This window comes from Sorex fumeus, unplaced genomic scaffold (assembly GCF_029834395.1).
Source record: "Sorex fumeus unplaced genomic scaffold, SorFum_2.1 ptg000029l, whole genome shotgun sequence".
Classification (NCBI taxonomy): Eukaryota; Metazoa; Chordata; class Mammalia; order Eulipotyphla; family Soricidae; genus Sorex; species Sorex fumeus.
This window is the reverse complement of record NW_026606086.1, coordinates 7,914,850-7,920,852: the sequence shown is the minus strand read 5'-3', so window position 1 is coordinate 7,920,852 and position 6,003 is coordinate 7,914,850.

The following is a 6,003-nucleotide window of genomic DNA, read 5'->3' as shown; positions in this document are numbered from 1 at the left end:
TTGAAGTGCCACAAAGCAGAGCCATGCGGACCTCGGGGGTTGTGATCCCGGGGAGGGCACTTGGATGAGCCAGGCTGAGGACCACTCTCCTACACTCTGATGGCATCAGCCCCACGTGTCGTTGGAGACAGACCCACCAGGCTGGCTAGCTCCTTGGCACCTGGACTGTGTCTTGATTTCTAGTATATTATGGAGGCTCCATGGGATTCTGGTGTGACCAGAGACTACCAGACACAGGGATCAGTGTCAACAGGAGAGGATCAACACAGGTGGGAGAGGGTCAGTACAGCTAGGAGGAGGCATAAAGTCAAGAGAGGGGTCAGCACAGCCCAGGGAGAGTGGCCAGCACAGCAGGAGAGAGATCAGTGCAGCAGTGCAGTCAGTGTAGCCGGGAGAGTGGTCAGTATAGTCAGGAGTAGGGTAACTGCAGCCAGGAGAGGGGTCATTGCAGAGGGAGAAGGGTCAGAGCAGCAGGAGAGGGTCAGCACAGCAGAAGAGGGGTCATTGCAGCCAACCTTGATGCCAGTAGAATTCCTGCCCTCCAGAGCTTCACAGTCTGTCCACCAATGAGCTTCAGGGCACTCAGAGACAGGCTCCTGCTTGGTGGCCTTCCGGGTGCTCGGACCGAGCATCTCTGCCTTGACCTCCTCCCAAGGCTCTGTGCTCTGAAGTGAGCGCCTAAAGGCTGTGCTTGAGGGTCCCCAACAGTTCTGAGTGTGTGCACGCATGTGCAAGTCTATGTCAGACATAGCCAGATGCTCCAGCAAGTGCGCCCGAAATCACAGCACGGAGTGCTGGCACATATTCATTCATTTCATGCCTGATTTAGCTCCTGAAACTCCCCGACCAGCTCTTACCTACCCCATTTCAAAGATGAGGGTCTGAGTGGAAGTGGCCCCAGGTGCTGTGATTACTCACCCTGGAGGGGATATTTCGGGCTAGTGCTTCCAGCCCTGAAGCTCCGTGGCAGGGTGTGTGGGTGCTGGCAACGGGCCCGACTCTGAGCTCATTGTTTGGGCATCTCTGAGCTCCATTGGCTGCCTTGCAGAACTGCAGCTTCCACCTGAGCCCCTGGACCCTGGCTGAGCCTGGGGTGCACCAGGGCAAAGACTTTTTCTGTGCCTCTGATTCCCTCATCAGGGATTTGTGGATTACTGGGTCTGCAGGAGAAGAAAAACCCACCAGGTTGGTTTCTGAAGCGATGTGGAGAGTTCCCACTTTGGCTGGTCTCTCCCATAGCTGTAGGACACACACACGACATAAACTTTGTGACTTCTGTCAATCAGTGTGACACTTGTATCACTATTTGTCCAATCTCTCAATAGTCCAGAAGGATAGGGTGAAATTCTTTTGCATCCTAAGAGCAGCCTCACCCAGGGCCATCATTTTGTTCTCTTTTTTGGAGGGTGAGGTTTGGGTCACATGTGGTGATGCTCAGGACTTAGTCCTGTCCCTGTCAGGCTTGGGGGAACCACATGGTTCGCCAGCATTTGAATCTGGGTTAGCCACATGCAAGCTAAGTATACCCTACTCGCTCTACTATCATTCTGGTCGCAGGAGCATCATTTCCAAGTCACTGAAGGTCCTCATGGGATTTGGTCTATAGGAAGGTCTCGTTCCAAGTCACTGAGGGTCCTGTGGGTTTGGTCTGCAGGAGGGTCTAGTTCAAAGTAGGTTCAAGGCTTCTCACTGCAGATTCTTTCACTTTCCTCCAGGAACCCATGGAGTATGAAATAAGAGGAGTAGAGGGACACTTTGGGCTCACTCCTATGGCACTGCGGGCACTCGGATGCACTCTATGCAGAGAGGTGGACTCAAGTGTGGGTTAGTGCTCTAAGAACAAGGGGATGCAATGGTGAGTGACCTGTGGTTGGCCATTTCCACCCCTTGCTTTGAAACTGGTGCTGGAGTGGAAGGCGGGAATTCTCGCATTCATGTGTGAACTGGCTGGAGGGAGCACAGGTGAGCTGAGTCCTTCCATCCTGAGCCTTCCAGGAGCACCTTGGTGCTCTGAGCAGGTACTGGAAGGTCGGCAGACCTTTACTGTGGGTGCCCTTGGCTGCCAAGCTCAATCTGTTCACTAGTCTGTTTCAGAGCACTGGGCTGACCTAATGGAAAGGCTATTACATTGCATGCTAGAGAGCTAGATAGAATGCAAAGATACATTTATAACATATAATTTATAGTGTATGACGGAAAATGCATTCATAATGTTTTGGCTCAGGCTTTAGGCACTGAAGGTGAATGAAATACTTCGCTGCTATCAATGGATTCAAACTCCAGTGGAGTGGAGACATTCTTAAATCACCTGGGAGTGATTTTCCCTCTCCTCACCAATGCCATCCTGTACCTGACCATCTATGCTCTGACATTCTGGCCTCATTTGGTCAGCAGTGTGCCCAGGGGTTGGTGTTTTTAAAGCGCACCAGGCAATTCTAGCGCCACCGAACTGCTCTCGTTAAAAAATGTGTTTGTGAACTTTATCTCTGTAACTGCACGTGGTTATAGTTTGTTCATTTTCATTTCTACATAAGAGGTGTCAACTTCCTGCTTCAACGATAAAATTTTGTTAGGGAGAAAAAAAAAGTGAGCCTAGGCTCCAGGGATAGATTTCCTACTTGGAAGCAGATAACAGGGATCATTACAATGACAAGGCTGAAAAATTAGAGACACCTTCCCAGAGGTCCTATCTGTTAGACACACCCCCCAGACCACGAAGTTTGCACATGATTCAATTTAATGGACATTCCTAGAATATTGGAGACCAACCCTGGATGAGTAGGGTTGAAGCAGAGCAACCATGGGGGATTCAGGAAATGAGACAGAAATAAGAAAAAGTGTGGGGTGAGGAAGCTCACAGCTTCTTTCTTGGTCTGGGAGCCCCAAATGCCCTACATGTTCAATATTTATTGCTTAAAACCAGGATCCATCAGAAGAACAGCATTCTTTGTTCAATTGTATAACTCTCTTAATCTACTGGGGCTAAACTTTTATGCCTTTGAGGGCCTCAATATATCGGACAAACATCTTTATAATGGGTTTATCTTGCGGGTTATTTCCTCTGGGAGGAAGAGCAGAGACAGAACTCTCACAGGATGCCAGCATTCTGAATTCCAGAGTTCTGCTGTCATCCCACTTCTGCTTTACTTCTGATTCTATCTTAACCTTGGCTTCTCAACACCAGAGGAATTAACCAAGCACAAAAAGAGAAGATTGAGGCAACGATAATGCAATTGTAGAACCGAATTGATATTTAAAAGAATTTTTTCCCCAGTCACTGTCAAATTGGTTTTGAACTGAGGGGCAGCCTGCTTTCAGGGCTGGACTGTGGCCACAGTACACCACAATTATGACCACCTGGCTTATGTGTGTGTATCAGGGAGTTACTCGTTGGAATCAAGGGGAGGGTGAACTTGCAGTAGTGTAGATTCCTGGGCCATCCTGGGCCATCCTGATTCTGAGAGTCAGACCAGGGAAAAACTGTCAGGATCTTATTCTAAGACAAATGTAAGATAACACTGGTTTGTCCTTTCCGCCTTGCCACAGGGAGATTAGGTTTATTGAGTTACTCCCATCACAGTGCTCCCATTCCTCTGTGTTTATTTGTAACTTCTTACTTTGTGCTCTGTTGACTTGTTAATATTATTTTTCTCTTCTCCTTAAGTCCTTTGAATAGTTAATTCAGAGCAATGTCCTTTTTGTATGGACACAAGAAGACAGTAAATGCTATGCTTTTATAACTTGGGAATTAATTGACTCTGAATGATATTTACCTCCTGGACAGCTGTTCTCTCGACCTAAGCCTCAGTTGCCCTTACTTCCTAGCACCCCCAAAGCAGGGTTACAGCAAGGGACTGGATGAACCCAGGACAAGCTGTGAGCTATGTGCTACCCTGGCATCAAAATGGGCCTGGCCAAGCACCACAATGCTTAACTATAAGTTAAGAGCATGATCATGGACAAATTCTGTCATGATCCAAAAAGGAATAACTGGAGTAGAACCCTACGAGGGTTAGGAATGATTAATCTGGCCTGAGCACTATAGTCTGAGTCTGTGGTGAGATGTTCCTGGGAGAGCCACTCTACAAGACTCAATGTATCTCTTATTGTGTCCATACAAAATAACTAATATTAAGAAGTAGAATTAAGATGTTAATTAAGTTATTGAACTAAGGAGAAGAGGAATACCCCTAGGTGGTGTTTTCGCCCTTGAGCCTGATGGGCAGTCAGGAAGGGCTTTTTTTTTTTTAATGTAGGAGTACTGCTACTTATTCAGCCACTGATTATCTGATTGAATGATTGAATTGTGCATGAACTCCACCTTACTTTTTTAAAAAAATTTTTTTATAATTTTATTTATTGAATCACCGTGAGAGTAGTTACAAAGCTTTTGGGTCTAAGTCTCGGTCATACAATGAAACACCCGTACCTTCACCAGTGCCCATTCTCCACCCCCAACAACCGCAGTATACCCTCCCCCTACCTGTGGGGCAGATGATTTCCACAGCATTCTCTCTCTACTTTGATCACATTCAATATTTTGACACCAGACCCACCATTATTATTTGAGATTTTACCCCAACACTCAGATCTGCTGAAAAGGGAACAGTAGACAATTTGTGTTCCTTTGCTGGTTATGAATAACATATGATGTCATGTGGTTTCAGTAGTGGCCGTGCGATTTTTCTCCTGATCAAGCTGCTTAACGGCCATGATCCCAGAGACTCAGAAACAAATCTCAAAACCCAGTGGTTTTTGGCAGAAATGCGTCCGGACCACGCAATAGGTTACTGTTGCTAGTCCACCCCAGGGGGGAAAGGGTGTTGTCACTCCACCTGCTTCCCCCTGGCAGCTCGGTGGCTGTCATCCTCCAGAGGCCATTGGATAGTCAGGTTTGGGCCTGCAGTGACGAGACATTTTGGGCCTCATGGGATGGGGGTGGAGCTGTTCCTGTCCTCCCCACCCCAAGAAAGGGCTTTCTTATGTTGATTTGGCTGGAGTTGGAGAGAGACGTGAGAGTTGGAGGGAGAGGAGAGAGAGAGAGCAGGGCAGCAAGATGGAGTGCAGAGAGATGAGCAGGAGAGACACAGGAGATGGGAATGAGGGGCAGTGAGACTTGAATGGGGGTCTCAGAGAGACTGGAACAGGTGCTTGGGGAGAATGGAATAAATGGCATCTGACCAATTAACCTGCTTGGCCCTTGTTTCCTCCTTCATCTGCCCCATGGCCTGGCCCATCCTGGCTGGGCGAGCAGCCAGAGACCACCGAACCCGGGTGGTGAGGAGATTATACAGACAAATTTTCCCTTTAGTCAGACCTGTTGGACTACCACAGGCAAAGTGATGGGGAACGATGTGTGCTGCCTTCCACACTATCCGGTCATGGTTAAAACCACCCACATATGTATATCCCTGATTTTCAGAGAATTAGAGTCATCATTGTTGTTGTTATGTTGTTGCTGTCTTTGTTGTTGTTCTTTTTTTTCTCTTCTTTCTCCTCCTCCTTCTCCTCCATCTCCCTTTCCTCATCCTTTTCTTTTTTTGGGGGGGAGGGGGGCATATCCAGTGATGCTCAGGGCTTACTCCTGACTCTATACTCAGGAGTTACTACCGGTGGGCTCGGGGATTGAACCTGGGTAGGTGCATGCAAGGCAAGAGTCCTACCTGTTGTGTTACTGCTCCAGTTCTGAAAACTAGAGTTTCTTAGCATACTTTCATATAAAGAATCACCCAAAACTTAATGGCTGAAGCAAAATGATCATATATAGCTGTTTTTGACTTTATGGTGGAGTTAAGTGCTGATATTTTCTTAGTAAAAAGTATCTCAAGCCAAAATGCATTTAATGTAATTAAGACACAAAACATCATAACTGAACCTAACCTACTTTACAGTGCTCAGAATACTTACATTAGCCTTTAATCAGTTAAAATTCATCTAACAAAAGCCTATTTTTAAGTAAAAATTAAAAAAAATTGAAGCTCATATTATTTGCTGAGTTGAGCA